General features: G+C 49.1%; 1 protein-coding gene across 2 annotated transcripts in view; it reads left to right on the top strand.

Moving 5' to 3' along the window:
* The first annotated feature begins 9,984 nt into the window (after positions 1 to 9,984).
* Positions 9,985 to 16,941, top strand: part of nxf1b (nuclear RNA export factor 1b) — an 81,444-nt gene continuing 74,487 nt past the window's right edge. For both annotated transcript variants that reach the window (XM_038787530.1, XM_038787529.1), the window contains exon 1: positions 9,985 to 10,097. The gene's annotated coding sequence lies outside the window, so the exon portion shown is untranslated. The remainder of the gene's footprint in view (positions 10,098 to 16,941) is intronic.

Raw genomic sequence — 16,941 nt, 5'->3', positions numbered from 1 at the left:
TGGGTCTCCATCAGTTTCCTGTTGGTTACCTTCAGGGACTCCAGCAGCTCCAACTTCAGCTCCTGGAAGCAGCGCAGCAGAGTCGTCTGCTGCTCCTGGACCCACTTCCTCGGCTCCTCAAAGCTTTCGCCGGCCGCCATTTTGTTTTCCTGGCCCCGATTTTTCCTGGGTGTTTTTGTCGATTTTCTCACTGCCCCACTCCTGGTCCGGACCATGGGACCACTGGGGCGACTCCTGGCCTCTTTCCCCCATCGGGATTTGCCTCCTCAGCTCCTTTGGGGGCCCTTAAAAAAGCTTCGAAGTCCGTTGATTGCGGGAGCCGCCGAATGTGCGGCTCAACTGCGCATTGCCGCCACCGGAAGTCCGCATCAGATCTTGTTTGATAACATTCCTGTACAATGGCCTGGGATGTTTTTTAATTGTGTGAAAGGCACTATACAAATGCAATGTCATGGGCTGGCTAATAACGTGAGAGAGAAAGCTGGTTGGTTAAGTGCTTTCTGTTGTGTTGGGTGGGGTTACTGGGTTGTGGGGATAGGGTGGAGGTGTTGACCTTGGGTAGGGTGCTCTTTCCAAGAGCCGGTGCAGACTCTATGGGCCGAATGGCCTCCTTCTGCAGTGTAAATTCTATGATCTATGATGCAAGCTTCAGATCAGTTTGGTTGCATATGTTGGTGCAAGATGAGAAGGATAAACTGAGGTCAGAGAGAAAGAGCTTCATTCTAAACTGGGTCGGAGTGGGCTCTATTTTTCCAGCTATGTGGAAGTTCTACGTCATGTATCGCTGGTATTTGTCCTTCTTGCCTGCAGTGTTCACACTCCAGTAAGCGACCAGTATCATCAATACCCTTGTGTTAAAAATTTATAAGGCACTGCAAAACTGTTCATTGCACTACAGCGCTTCCTGCAGTTGACTTAAACATCAGAGCTTGGCACCCTATAGAAGTCCTCCACTGAGGACAGTGTCATCTCTGCCCCGCTTGGCAAACCTCTGCAGGTTATACAAAAAACGATCGCCCAGCTTCACTGACGTTTCGTAGGCATTTTGTCAAATGTTCACGTTCATTACCTCCGCTGTAAACATTTTGTCTCCTCTCTCTCTTTCAACCTCGATTTATATAATAATTCATTGCCCACTCTTTGTACCACAACGCAAACATTTTGAAGCTTCCTGAGGTAAATAATTCCTGTAAACTACAGGATATAGTAACCTAAAGGTCATGTCACTGGGTGAATAATCCAGGGGCCTGAGCTAAAGACCCAGAGACACGAGTTCAAATCCCATGGAAGCTGGGGAATTTAAATTTCGTTAGTTGAACAGATCTGCAATAAAAGTTAGTAACCTCCGTAATACTAGGGAGGTGATGGCGGAGTGGTATTGGCACTCGACTAGTTAGCCAGGATAATGCTCCGGGGAACGAGGTTCAAAACCCACCATGAAAACGAAATGAAAATCGCTTATTGTCACGAGTAGGCTTCAAACGAAGTTACTGTGAAAGGCCCCTAGTCGCCACATTCCGGCGCCTGTTCGGGGAGGCCGGTACGGGAATTGAACCCTGCTGCTGGCCTGCTTTGGTCTGCTTTCAAAGCCAGCGATTTAGCCCAGTGTGCTAAACCAGCCCCTTCACCACTGCAGATGGTGAAATTTGGATTCAATAAAATACCTGGAAGTAAAAGTCTAACAATGACCATGAAACCATTGTCGATTGTCGTAAAAACCCATCTGGTCCACTAATATCCTTTAGGGAAGGAAATCTGCTGTTCTTACCCGGTCTGGCCTACATGTGACTCCAGACCCACAGTGGTTGACTCTGAACTGTCCCCTCAAGGGCAGTTAGGGGTGGGCATCAGCCTGCGACCCCCACCTCACATGAATGAATAAAAAAAAGAGGTTTCCGCATCCTGTGAATATGGAAAAATATGGGGGCTGGTTTGTGCTAGTCAGCCCTGGGGAGACGGTGCAGGTATTACATTTTTTAATTTTTAAATAAATTTAGAGTACCCAATTGTTATTTTTTTTCCAATTAAGGGGCAAGTTAGCGTCACCAATCCATCTAACCTGCACATCTTTGGGTTGTGGGGGTGAAACCCACGCAGACACGGGGAGAATGTGCAAACTCCACACGGACAGGGGGAGAATGTGAAAACTCCACACGGACAGTGACCCAGAGCCGGGATCGAACCCGGGTCCTCAGCGCCGCAGTCCCAGTGCTAACCACTGCGCCACATGCCGCCCCGAGACGGTGCAGTGTTGACAAGTGGGTTTAGGATAGGGGCAGTTACGTTCCCCAACCTTGCAGTTTCCGTAATCCTCGAGAAAAATTGGTTGTGTGATTGAATAAAGGGAAGAAAGCTATCGACTGCAGGAGATATCAACTGGACTAGTCTGCTAGGTGTTTTATAGGGCCTGCTCTTGTATTCTAATCATTGGTTAATAACTTCAAGGATAGTATCTTGTATGACTTCGTAACCATCTTACCGATCTCTGGTCACGTGCATCTGGAACTTTCTGTTCCTCTAGACTTTCCAAAATCCTTCCATTTATTGTGTATTCCCTTGCCTTGTTTGCCTTCCCCAAATGTGTTTGAATCCATAGAATTTGCAGTGCAGAAGGAGGCCATTCGGCCCATCGAGTCTGCACCGGCCCTTGGAAAGAGCACCCTACTTAAGCCCACGCCCCCCCATAACCCAGTAACCTCACCTAACATTTTGGACACCAAGGGGCAATTTAGTACGGCCAATTCACCTAACCGGCACATCTGCGGGGAGGAAACCGGAGTACCCGGTGGAAACCCACGCAGATACAAGGGAGAAAGTGTAAACTCCGCACAGACAGTCACCTGAGGCCGGAATTGAACCCGGTTCCCTGGCGCTGTGAGGCAACGGTGCTAGCCACTGTGCCACCGTGCCACCCTGTGTTACCTCCCACCTCTCCAGAAGGAACTCAATTTGTCACTGTTCTGCCCACCTGACCCCTCCAGTTGATATATCCCTGCAGTCTATACAGCTTATTTCCTCATTGTCAAATCACACAATCAATTTTTATTTAATCTGCAACTTCTTAACTGTGCCTCCTACCTTTAAGTCTGCATCACTGATATCGAAGCACAAAAGCAAGGGACCTTGTACTGAGTTCTAGAAACCCCACTGGAAACAGCCTCCAGTCACGCACACCTTTGTCTCCTGCCACTGAGCCAATACCAGGAATATTGGACCCAAGCAACTCTCCCTGGCATCCAATGGACTTTTAACCTTTCTCACCAGGCTGCTATGTGGGACCTTGTCAAAAAGCCTTGCTAAAATCCATGAAGAGTACACCAGACATGTCATGCTCATTGACCCTCCATGTTCATCCTCAAAAAGTACAGGCATGACGTTTCCCTTAAGTCCAAGCTGACTGTCCCTGATAATCAATGCCTTTCTAAGGAACGATTTGCGCCGTCCCTCGCTGGGATTGCAGCATTGGGGATCGGCTGACCTGCCTGTAATTATTCGTTCTATCCCTTTCTCCCTTTCTAAGCAGTACAGTGTTGGCAGTCCTCTCGTACCACGTCTGTAGCCAGGGAAGATTGGAACAAGGTGGTCAGAGCTGTTCCCTTCTCTGAGTACTCCGCAGTATATTTCGTACAGGTCTGGCGATTTATCCACTTTAATGAGAATAATGTCGCTTCCAAGTTCCACGCCATCCATAAGACCAAAAGACATAAGCGCAGAATTAGGCCACTCGGCCCATTGAGTCTGCTCTGCCATTCAATCCTGGCTGATATTTTTCTCATCCCCAGTCTCCTACCTTCTCCTCATAACCCCTGACCCCCTTATTAGTCAGGAACCTCTCTATCTCTGTCTTCAAGACACTCAGTGACTTGGCCTGTCATCTATTCATTCACGTTGGGTCAAACATCTTGAAATGACAGAGTCGAGTGGAAATACCTCTTTGAAGTACTGGAGCGGTTTGGGCTAGGAGCAGGGTTCATCTCCTGGGTGCAAATTCTGTACAACGCTCCCAAGGCGAGCGTTCGAACCAACACCACCAGCTCTGAACACTTCCAGCTGCACAGAGGCACACAGCCGGGATGCCCACTGTCCCCTCTCCTGTTTGCCCTAGCAATCGAACCTCTGGGCATCGCACTGCAATACGCAAAAAGCTGGAAGGGTATCCAAAGGGGAAGCAGAGAGCACAGAGTCTCACTCTATGCTGACCTCCTCTACGTCTCGGAACCACAGGAAGGCTTGCGAGCAATCGTGCAGCTCCTGAAAGAGTTCGGATCCTTCTTGGGTTACAAACGTAACCTGGGCAAGAGCGAGGCAATCCCGGTGAACCCAGACGGAGGAGGGACCGAGCTGGAGGGACTCCCATTCAAACTAGCCAAAAACAAATTCCGCTACCTGGGGATCCAGATAGCCGGGCACTGGACACGGATCCACAAGTGGAATCTGACCAGCCTGGCGGAGGAAGTCGAAAAGGACCCACAGAGATGGGACACGCTCCTGCTCTCCGTGGCAGAGAGGGTGTAGACGATGGAGCAAGGGAACGACCCTCCGGGCCCTCGCCACAGCAGCGCTCCCATCAAATACACATCCTGCCCAGTGCTGGTAGCCACACTAAAGACATGGAACCAGATGAGGCAACAGTTTGGTCTGACCGAGATGTCCCCCATGGCTCCCATCTTTGGAACCACAAATTCCCACCAGCCATGCTCGACGCCACTTTCAAATCATGGTGATAGGACAGGGGGGGGATGGGTGTGGCTGCTGACAGTTAGGGACTTCTACATGGCGGGGGGGGGGGGGGGGGCTGCTGACAGTTAGGGACTTCTACATGGGAGACAGGCGGGCGACACTGAGCGAGCTGATGGAAGACGCAGAACTACCAACAGGACAGGAACTTGGGCACCTTCAGGTAAAGCACTTTCTCCGCAAGGAGACGGTAGGATGCCCCGGGAACCACATTACTAGAGGACCTGATAAACACGGACAGGAAGGAAGGAAGGGTTAACTGCGGGAAAATCTACGGACAGCTACTGGACAGAGTAAGGCGAACACTGGATGAAGCCAGACGAAATGGGGCGGGGGGGGGGGGGGGGGGGGGGGGGGGGGGGGGATGAACTGGGGGCAGAAGTGGGGTGGGGACTGTGTAGCGAAGCACTGAGCAGGGGCACAGAGCACACCTAACCAGAACCCAAATGAACAGGTTCTTAATGGAGGTGGAAGATAAATGTGATCGGTGCCAGCGGGGCCAGGCCAGGCCAACCACACCCACATGTTTTGGGCTTGCCCCAGACTTGTAGGGTTCTGGGCAGCCGCCTTCGAGGCGATGTCCAAGGTTGTGGGTGTGAGGGTGGAGCTGTGCCCGAGAGTGGCAATCTTCGGGGTTTCCGAACAGTCAGAGCGACACATGGGGAACGGAGCAGACGCCCTCGCTTTCGCTTCCCTGACCGCACTCCGGAGAATCCTGCTCGGCTGGCGATCAACAGCAGCACCCACAGCTGCAGACTGGCTGGCAGATCTGGCAGAATTTCTCCATCTGGAAGAAGACCATCCGAGGGTCGGAAGAAGGCTTCCTCAAAGCATGGGGGCAATTTGTCGGCCTGTTCCAAGACCTGTTCGAAGCCAACAGCGACTAGGGAAAGAGGGAGAGATGGGGAAACAGCAGACAATGCTAAGAGGTACGAAAATGGAAGGGGGGAGGAAATGAGGAGGAAACTGAGGGGAACTACAAGAAGAACATGGAGGGAGGGGGGGGGGTCGAATGTGGCAGGAAGGCCTCCCCTCCCTCTCCAGCCTGTGCTGTCATTCAATGAAATCTGCCACCAAACTCCACACCCTAGCCGCTACCCCATGCCCTCTGAGACCTTTAATGAATTAAATCAGTGATTGATAAATTTTTGTTTATAATTTTTTGAGCTCATACCACTTTAAAGAGAGTTCCAAACTACCTTTGTGTGCGGAAAGGGCAGCACGGTGGCACAGTGGGTTAGCATTGCTGCCTCACGCCGTCGAGGTCCCAGGTTCGATCCCGGCTCTGGGTCTCTGTCGTGTGGAGTTTGCACATGATGGGTGAGATTAATTTGTTCTTAATCTGGGACAAAAGTTCGGCACAACATCGTGAGCCGAAGGGCCTGTTCTGTGCTGTATTTTTCTATGTTCCATGTTCTATTCTCCCCGTGTTTGCGTGGATTTTGCCCCCACAACCCAAAGATGTGCAGGGTAGGTGGATTGGCCACGCTAAATTGCCCCTTAATTGGAAAAAAATGAATTGGGTACTCTAAATTTCAAAAGAAAACCTGTGTGTGTGGAAGTGTTTCCTGGTATCACCCCTTGAAAGGCTTGGCGGTAATTTTTGACTGCCCTCCTTGTCCTAGACTCCCCAGTCTGTGCAAATAGTTTCTCTATATCTACCTTATCTGTTCACATAATATCTGAGAAACTTTAACCAAATCATCCTGTAACTGCCAAAATTCCAGGGATTTCATTGAATCATTGAATTTACAGTGCAGAAGGAGGCTATTCGGCCCATCGGGCCCTTGAAAAGAGCACCCTACTTAAGCCCACACATCCACCCTATCCCCATAACCCCAGCTAACCTTTTGGAAACTAAGGGGCAACTGAACACAGCCAATCCACCTAACCTGCACATCTTTGGACACTAAGGGGCAATTTAGCACGGCCAATCCACCGAACCTGCACATCTTTGGACTGTGGGAGGAAACCGGAGCACCCGGACGAAACCCACGCAGACACGGGGGAGATCGTGCAGACTCCCCACAGACAGGGCTGGAATTGAACCCGGGGTTCCTGGAGATGTGCGGCAGCAGTGCTAACTCACCGTGCCGCACGTTTTGAAAAAGTTTATTCTTCTTAAATAAGGGGTAATTTAGCGTGGCCAGTCCACCTACCCTGCACACCTTTTGGGTTGTGGGGGGGAGACCCACGCAGACACGGGGAGAATGTGCAAACTCCGCACGGGCAGTGACCCAGAGCCGGCTTTGGACCCAGGTCTTCAGCGGCTAATGTTGCTAATGTTTACAGTGGTAAACACTACTACCTCTGTCATTGCCAGAAGGACTAGCAGTTTGAAAAGAAGGGCTTACTTCCACTTTGAGGCACATGGGGAATAGACAATAAAGGATTTTTATCTGTTAGTCATATTCCAACCGTTTATTTTTATGGTCTGTAAACATTAGCAACCTGAGAGGCTTGAGAATAAACTGCTGTCTTGTATATAAGCTGTAGAATAAGTTAACAGATAAATATTGGAAAATTATATGAACTGCAGTGATTCCCTCCTCCCAGTTGAGGGGTATAGATTATAAGAGCTCCAAACAATGCTCAGGAGGCGTCTTTTAAGCCTGCGTACTGAATTGCAGCATGAATTTGCTGGTATGGGGAAATATTGGACGAATCATCTAGCACTAAAGCCTTTTCCCGTTCAAGCTGCCATGTGGACTGGAAGCAATATTGGATTACGCGTGGGATTAAAATAATCTAGCGCTTGTAATTTAAGACATTGGAGGAGTAGGGTCTGGAAAGAGACCCAGAATTGAACTTGTACTCTTTTCCAAAGAAATGTGTTGCTTAGGATCTGCATGCGCGTTCCACGGAGATCAGGGATGAAATCTAGGAGTTTCCATGTCTGTGTGCCAACTCCGTTGGACCAACCCCGTGCTTCATTTTATGAATTATAGATGTCAGAAATGGACCAAGGTAAATTGAAGGTTCCTTTTATCGAGCCTAGATATTGAAACATAGTTTGGGAAATGATAGGAGGTTGCTGGCAGAATCTGCTGATGTTTTGAGGGCAGTTGACCTCTTCCCAGATCTGGTTTCATGTACGTTATGCCATTCCTGTATTTCACGTAAACTCACGGTTGAGAAGTTCTCCATGAGAGTCGATAGTTCCGTTTTCCTCCATGTGCACACTCTAAGTAACCCAGATAAATGCTGGGATGGCTCAGCAGGTCGGCCAGCATCTGTAGAGAGAGTAACTAATGTTTCGAGTCCAATACAGAATTGAGGGGCAGCAGGGTAGCATGGTGGTTAGCATAAATGCTTCACAGCTCCAGGGTCCCAGGTTCGATTCCCGGCTGGGTCACTGTCTGTGTGGAGTCTGCACGTCCTCCCCCTGTGTGCGTGGGTTTCCTCCGGGTGCTCCGGTTTCCTCCCACAGTCCAAAGATGTGCGGATTAGGTGGATTGGCCATGCTAAATTGCCCGTAGTGTCCTAATAAAAGTAGGGTTAAGGGGGAGGTTGTTGGGTTACGGGTATAGGGTGGATACGTGGGTTTGAGTAGGGTGATCATGGCTCGGCACAACATTGAGGGCCGAAGGGCCTGTTCTGTGCTGTACTGTTCTATGTTCTATGTTCTAATACGAGACTTCCTCCCCACTGATGTACCTACGCTTTGGTGTGAGATGGAAGCCTAATCCTTGGGGGCAGGGACCTTTAGGTATACATATGGCTGCCACTAGAATTTAGCCAGTTAAATGATAAATATAGGCTGGTCGCACAAACCATTGATCAGCTTCTTTGATCCTATCTTACTATCAGAGAGAGGATGAACGTTCTCCTGACATTCACCATCTTACGGCATTGAGGTTCCATGTTGCTGCAGCTTTAGAGTTTGGGAGATAATGTCAGCCTTGTGTACTTTTCAACTTTTATACTACATCTGGCCCTACTGTACTCAGTAGCAGGGTCTCTCTAGTTGCGTTTTGTTCGGAGAGTTGCTGATTTAGCTCCAATTTCTTCACAGAGGTAAGGGTTCTGTGCTGCAGTGGGAGAGCGTGACCCCCTGGTCTCAATTGTGCTCAGACACCAACCCGAGGCGACATGGGGAGGTGGGTGGGGGGGATCAGTCCATTTTCTTTTTCCTCTCTTTCCCATGGATAACTGGCAGTCTGCAGTTTTGGATCGATGTTTAGCTGTTGACCTAAGCCTGTCTTTCCTTTAAGGCTACGGTGGGAGGTGCCTGCGTGGGGTTAATAGCTGTAGAAGCGTCTAAAAGGGCAGCTGCTTTCCTGCAAAGAAACTTACCTGTTCAAGGTGGAGGGAAGCAGGAAGAGGCTGGACAGGGTGATTTGGTGTTTCAGACGGTGTGTGCTGGACCCATTAACTACAAGATGTAGAGATTAAATGTTCCAGAATGGGAGTGCAAACACTTATTAGGCAGCTAGATACTCCCCTCCTTGCTATGCTCCCTTGGTAGTTATTTTATTTTCATATACTCAGCTTGACCGGTTCCATGTGTTTGTTCAAAGCAGGATTTTCTATGTCTGATTGAACGAATAGAGAAAGCTGACAAAGGAAGCTGTTTCTGCTGTTCCTAATTTATATTGGGAGATTTCGCTGCAGCTTGTTGTGGACACTAGGTGATGACATTTGTGGAGACGTGTTCCATTGCCCAGCACTGACATCCTGCAGTTCATTGGAGGAACGTTGGCTATGTGAGAATTGCACATTTTCATTTTATTTCCAAGAATGGTCAGCGGGATAGTATGGAAATGAAATGAAAATCGCTTATTGTCACAAGTAGGCTTCAAATGAAGTTACTGTGAAAAGCCCCTAGTCGCCACATTCCGGCGCCTGTTCGGGGAGGCTGCTTGCGGCCATAGAGAAGAATCTTTCCCTTTACTAAGCTGATTCAAAGGTTTTTACCGTGCCCCGATCTTTTACGTTTCTGCGTGGGGAAATCATTGTGCGTCACGTTGGATTCTAATCTCGTCCGAGTTGGTCTGAAGTGGGGTTCGTTGTAACGTGTGTCCACAGAGGTGACATTGTAAGGCGCAATGTAACCACTGCAACAATCTCCCTCATAGCCTGTCATTCAAAGTTAAAGGTGGTTATTTCTACACACACATCTCCGCTCCAGGTCAGATAGTTTATTTTAAAATTAGCGCCGGGGGACCGCATTAAAGCCATCCTTCATTAATCAAGAACCCCATTCAAGCCTGAAAGCAAAGCTGAATTATTTGACACTAAATTGCTTCCCTGACTCTGTTCAGCCCCCCAGAGATCAGGGATCGTGCATAATGGTGGATTCCGGGGGGAAGGACGAAAGCCAGCAAGACGGCGGCCGCGAAAAAGAGACAAAAATAAAGGTAAGAGGGAGAGAGAGAGGCAGAAAAACGACGTGAAAGCCGGTTCGGCGGGGTTGTCAACCCTGTACGTTTCCACCACTTGCCTGCCACCTCTAGCTCTAATTCTTCACTTGAGGGTTGAACTGTGAGGCTGCAGAATTCCAGTGTCTGGCAGGAAAGAACGGCGCGGCCACTCCCTGAGAGCTGCGATGCACTTCCTTCTCAGCTCCAAACTTTACCTACATCTTAACTCTGCTTTAATGGTGCGCCTCTTACTTCAAAGCCAGCCTATCTGCCAAACCTGCTCTCATCTTGTCTACACTAAATGTGTATTTAATTTTGCGCACCGATTCCTTCAAGACGCCTTTTCTGTCCAAGGAACCTTGATTACTTTTTTTTAAACAAGTTCTTCTCGGCAAGGGGCACAAAGCCTTTACGATGGTGCGGTGTGATTAACACCGATTGCCGCGCAATCTTGCATGCCGCTGGATTCAGCCTGAAGCGGTTTTAAACTCGGCGGGGCTCTGTCCGCGATCTTGCTCCTGCTTGTTGCTGATGAACTGTACCGTTGGCTCTCTTCCTGCCCCTCCGGCAAGCACTCCTGGCACCTTGCCAAAGTTTGTGTCTCGACTTTGGGAATGTTCCTCTCCAGCCCCAGTTCCGGCTGATGCGGAAAGGGACCGACCTTTCCGGTTCACCGTTCTCTAATTTTGATCTCCATGTTGAAGCATGAAATTAAATGGCCTCCTTCCAAACCTGGTCTTGGTCCAGAGCTTCCTTCTGTGGCTTGGTTCTATCTGGCCAGGATTATTTTATTATTCCTGCCAAGTTTGTTGGGTCCCGCTGGACGTCCCTAGTGGTACTTCTTCCCAGTACCACCTTTCCTTCTCGGATAACAGCTCACTCTCATCCATGCCTGAACAGGGCAATCCCTCTCTACATCTCGGCTCCTTTGCCCTATTGCCTTTAGATGTGTAGTTCTCAAGTCGTGGAAGCTTCTGTCAACTCTTGCGTTAACCATCACCTTGAAAGCTGCAACGTAATCCATGATTGGCGATACCCATACCTCACTGCCAGTTGTGTTGTGCAGCTCTAGCATTTTGGTCACGAGACAGCAGCACCAATCTCTCCCACATCTTTGATCTGATCCTACTCTTTCTACTATCTTATGGGCTCTCCCATTTCTAGTCTGCATTTCCCTTTACTTGCTCGGTCTGTTTTAAAAAAAAAAAACAAAACGTTTTTATAAATGACCTGGAGGAGGGCGTAGAAGCATGGGTGAGTAAATTTGCAGATGACACTAAAGTCGGTGGAGTTGTGGACAGTGCAGAAGGATGTTACAGGTTACAGAGGGACATAGATAAGCTGCAGAGCTGGGCTGACAGGTGGCAAATGGAGTTTAAGGCAGAAAAGTGTGAGGTGATTCATTTTGGAAGGAGTAACAGGAAGACAGAGTACTGGGCTAATGGGAAGATTCTTGGTAGTGTGGATGAGCAGAGAGGTCTCGGTGTCCATGTACATAGATCCCTGAAAGTTGCCACCCAGGTTGAGAGGGTTGTTAAGAAGGCGTACGGTGTGTTAGCTTTTATTGGTAGAGGGATTGAGTTTCGGAGCCATGAGGTCATGTTGCAGCTGTACAAAACTCTGGTGCGGCTGCATTTGGAGTATTGCGTGCAATTCTGGTCGCCGCATTATAGGAAGGAAGTGGAAGCATTGGAAAGGGTGCAGAGGAGATTTACCAGGATGTTGCCTGGTATGGAGGGAAGATCAGATGAGGAAAGGCTGAAGGACTTGAGGCTGTTTTCGTTAGACAGAAGAAGGTTAAGAGGTGACTTAATTGAGGCATACAAGATGATCAGAGGATTAGATAGGGTGGACAGTGAGAGCCTTCTCCCGCGGATGGTGATGTCCAGCACGAGGGGACATAGCTTTAAATTGAGGGGAGATAGATATAGGACAGATGTCAGAGGTAAGTTCTTTACTCAGAGTAGTAAGGGTGTGGAATGCCCTGACTGCAACAGTAGTGGACTCGCCAACGTTAAGGGCATTCAAATGGTCATTGGATAGACATATGGATGATAAGGGAATAGTGTAGATGGGCTTTAGAGGGGTTTCACAGGACGGCGCAACATCGAGGGCCGAAGGGCCTGTACTGCGCTGTAATGTTCTATGTTCTAATAATCTTTTTTTCTGCGCATGCACACGTATTCCTCTGAATCATATCCTTCGATGCTCTCAAATTACAAGTGCACTACCGCCCTTTCTAAATGCCGATGTCTCACTGCACTTTCCCAGCTGGCATTAAAATCTCGATGGTGGCCAGGCTTCAGCGGCTTGTAAAACCTAAGCTTTGATTCCTCTTGGTGACTTCTGGCTGATCTGCTGTTTCTGGACATACAGATCAGGAATGGATAAACAGGATGGCTCTTTTTTTTCCCCCCCTTGGGAGGGTGAAAGGAAGGCTGAGGGGTGACCTATTTGAAATTGTGGAAGAGTTTGGGGCCAGATTGCCTGTTTCAGGGCTGTATTGGGCAGCACGGTGGCACATTGGTCAGCACCGCTGCCTCATTCTGCCAGGGACCCGGGTTCGATTCCGACCGTGGGTGACCGTCTGTGTGGAGTTTGCACTTTCTCCCCCCCGTGTCTGCGTGGGTTTCCTCCGGGGTGCTCTGGTTTCCTCTCACAGTCCAGAGAGGTGCAGGTTAGGTGGATTAGCCGTGCTAAATTGCCCCTTAGTGTCCAAAGATGTGCAGGTTCGGTGAAGTGGCCGTGCTAAATTGCCCCTTAGGGTGGAGTTGCAGGAATAGAGTGGAAGATGGGGCCTTTCGATAAGGTGGTCTTTCGAAGGGTCAGTGCAGACTCGATGGGCCAAATGGATTCCTACACTGTTGGGATTCTGTGATTCTATATATCCTGTGTAAAAACATTGGTGCCTTCCACTTCCACACAGTGTGTGTATGTGAAGCTGAGGGGCGTGTGATTGTTCTAGCAAAGAGCTGGCACCGGCCTAATGGGCTGTTTCTGTGCTCAGCTTCGATGATGAAAATTCTTGCAGCGGTGATCCAACAGTTGCTGATCCATCATATAGTATTAAACTAACTCTCGTTACCATTGGCAGCGCACAGAATTTGGCCGTCCGCGGCCCAGTTGTTGCAGGTGGCATGTAACCAGGTCATAGATTGCAAAAGTTCCCTGGTTATAGGTTAAAAGATGAAAGCAATGTGCCTGATTCCACCCAGCAATCTCTACTGGAAAGTTATATTTCTGGATGTTGTGGGGGGGGGGGGGGGCGCAGCACGATGACATCCCCAGCACCAACCTGCACTTCTGCAGTGCTTTTCATGGGAGTATGGTTCACGAGCAATTATCAAGCTAAGTTTGACACTCGATCCTGAGATGATCTTAGGGCTGCTGCTCAGAAACCTGGTCTAAAGGCAGCACGGTGGCACAGTGGGTTAGCCCTGCTGCCTCACGCCGCCGAGGTCCCAGGTTCGATCCCGGCTCTGGGTCACTGTCCTTGTGGAGTTTGTACATTCTCCCCGTGTTTCGTCCCCAGAGATGTGCAGGGTAGGTGGATTGGACGCGCTAAATCGCCCCTTAATTGGAAAAAATAATTGGGTATTCTAAATTTTTTTAAAAACCTGGTCGAAGAAGGAAGGGCTGGTGTAAAAGACAGAGATATATAGGCAGGGGACTCCAGAACTTAGGGTCCCAGGCAGCTAAATTCACTGCCGCCAACTGTTTAGTGATTAAAATTGGGGGGCGCAAGAGGCCAGTTAGGAGTTGCGCAGAGATCTGAGGTTTGGGGGGGGCTGGAGAAGGTTACAGAGATCGGGAGTGATGTTGGAAGTGTGGTCATGTGAGGGAATGCAAAACGACTGTGAAACTGTATCCCAGCCAAGCAGGAGAGAGAGGAAAACTGGCCAGAATACCAAACAATGCTTAAAGCTCAAATTCTAATCAAACCACAGCTCCCAGCTGTACGTAAATACTTGTGTATATATTTGGGCATCTGTGCTTGAAACAAAACTTTAAACAAATACAACCATTGGCAGAATTGGCACAGCAGGCGAAAGGTTGTTGCTCTCAAACTGAGGAGCATGCTTTTTCTGTCCAGAGTAATTCAGCTTTCTAAATACCGGGCCCGGGCCCAGCTTTAGTGTTTTTTTTAATTGCCTCTTAAGAATAACTCTGTGTGTATATGTTTGAGCACCTTCTGGCTCCTTTTCTATGACACCAGAGTTTGTTTTGCTTCAGTTTTGTCCCTTGCTCCATCTCTTTCTGGCATGCTGAGGCATGCTGAATGCTCCTTAGGCCCTGGCAAGCCTCATGAGTTTAGACAGCAGCTGTTGACTAGTTATCACCTGTGTTTGGGGTGGAGGGGGGGGGCGGGAGGGGACACGCATCTCACAAATGTGCCAACTGTGCCGCAGACACCCTTCCAATATGGTCCGATGGGCGGTAAGAGGATCGCTCGCCATTCTGTCCTTTCACCATGAAGTTGATCCAGGAATTCGTGCAGTGCAGAAGGAGGCCACTCGGCCAACCGAGTCTGTACCTACCCTCCCAAAGCTCATCCGCCTAGGCCCCCCCCAAGCAATCCCATGCATTGATCACGGTCAGTCCACCTAACCTGCCCAGATTCGTCCGTCTGCAAAAAATTATATGGGGCACAGACAGCGTGGATAGTCAGAGACTTTTCCCCAGGGTAGAGGGGTCAATTACCAGGGGGCATAGGTTTAAGGTGCGAGGGGCAAGGTTTGGAGGAGATCTACGAGGCAAGTTATTTTACACAGAGGGTAGTGGGTGCCTGGAACTCGCTGCCGGAGGAGGTAGTGGAAGCAGGGACGATAGTGACGTTTAAGGGGCTTCTTGACAAATACATGAATAGGATGGGAATAGAGGGATACGGACCCAGGAAGTGTAGAAGATTTTAGTTTAGACGGGCAGCATGGTCGGCGCAGGCTTGGAGGGCTGAAGGGCCTGTTCCTGTGCTGTACTTTTCTTTGTTCTTTGTTGTTATTTGGACACTAAGGGGCAATTTATCGCGGCCAATCCACCTAACCTGCACATTTTGGCCTTAGTAAATGTGGCATTAAAAGCCAATAAGAATGTTTTGTAATTGACCAGACTGCAGTTCATTCCTACATTATCCAGCTGTTTCTGTTGCAATTCTTCTTGTTCTTCTTTCACCTTCAAGGAATTGCTGCCACTGTCACTATCTTGCAAATTGTAGTTATTCCTCATTGTCCCACTTGATGCAGGCAGTGCGGATTGGATTGGATTTGTTTATTGTCACATGTAACGTGGTACAGTGAAAAGTATTTTTCTGCGAGCAGCTCAAACAGGTCGCCAGGTCACAGAGTAAAAGGGGTGGCGCAGTGGTTAGCATTGATCCCGGTCCCGAGTCACTGTCCGTGTGGAATTTGCACATTCTCCCTGTGTCTGTGTGGGTCTCACCCCCACAACCCAAAAAGATGTGCAGGGTAGGTGGATTGGACATGCTAAATTGTCCCTTAATTGGGGGGGGAAAAAAGAATTGGGTACTCTAAATTTATTTATTTTTTAAATAGAGCACAAAAGTTCCCTGACTGAATTTTCTATCATGTCTACTTGGCTGAGCCACGAAGCACTGGTTACCAGTTAGGGAAGGAAGAGCTGCTCCTGATTCCATCTTGCCATCTCTGCTGGAAAGCTGCATTTCTGGATGTTACGAGCTCAGAACCGAGTGTCGCTGTGCTGTGTCCACAGCTCTACAGCAGGCATTCACTTTTCTTTTTAAACGCATTTTATTCAAACTTGTTTCAAAGTAGGTTACAGCAAATAAACACCCTGGGAAACATTCTTCCCAGCAATCAACTATACAGTTTGTACAGATTTTTCCCCTTTTTCGCCCCCCACCCCACCCCACCCTGCGACGAACAGCTCCTCAAATATGGTCACAAACATCCCCCACCTTTTCTCAAACTCCCCTGCTGAGCCCCTTAACTCATACTTTATCTTCTCTAACCGCAGGAAGCCGTACAGGTCATCCAGCCATGCCGCAACCCCCGGGGCGATGCCGACCGCCACTCCAGCAGAATTCGTCGCTGTGCAATCAAAGGCCAAGCCATCGGCCTTCCTCCTCTCCATGAGCTCCGGCTTCTCTGAAACCCCAAATATCGCCACCAAAGGGTCCGGGTCCACTCCATCCTCCAGTATCCTGGCTAAGACCGCGAACACTCCCGCCCAGAATCTTCCCAATTTTTCACAACCCCAAAACAAATGCGTGTGATTCGCTGGCCCCCGCCCAAACCTCTCTCACTCATCTGCTACCCCCTGAAAGAACCCACTCATTCTCGCCCGAGTCATGCACACCCTGTGCACCACCTTAAACTGTATCAGGCTCATCCTTGCACACGAGGAGGTCCTGTTTACCCTTCGCAGTGCCTCACTCCATACTCCCCAACTGATCTCCATTCCCATACAGCAGGCATTCACAAGAACTACCTGCAGTTGTTGAGTGATAATTTAGCTGTTTCGAAGCAGCAGACCTGAGGAATCTATGTACTGAAAATCCTTTAGTAAAGAAAGGATAAGATTATAGTTGTGTGGCTCCTTTTATGCGCTCCGTTCAGACCAAAGTACTTACAGCTATCAGTACTGCGTTGTGGGGAAATGCGCCAACCAATTTGTGCAATACAATGAATTGACATGTCAGTGATAGAACATAGAACATAGAACAGTACAGCACAGAACAGGCCCTTCGGCCCTTAATGTTGTGCCGAGCCATGATCACCCTACTCAAACCCACGTATCCACCCTATACCTGTAACCCAACAACCTCCCCCTTAACCTTACTTTTATTAGGACACTACGGGCAATT

Source organism: Scyliorhinus canicula, chromosome 31 (assembly GCF_902713615.1).
Source record: "Scyliorhinus canicula chromosome 31, sScyCan1.1, whole genome shotgun sequence".
Taxonomy (NCBI): domain Eukaryota; kingdom Metazoa; phylum Chordata; class Chondrichthyes; order Carcharhiniformes; family Scyliorhinidae; genus Scyliorhinus; species Scyliorhinus canicula.
The sequence above is the reverse complement of the archived record's forward strand: the minus strand, read 5'-3'. Positions and strand labels throughout refer to the sequence as shown.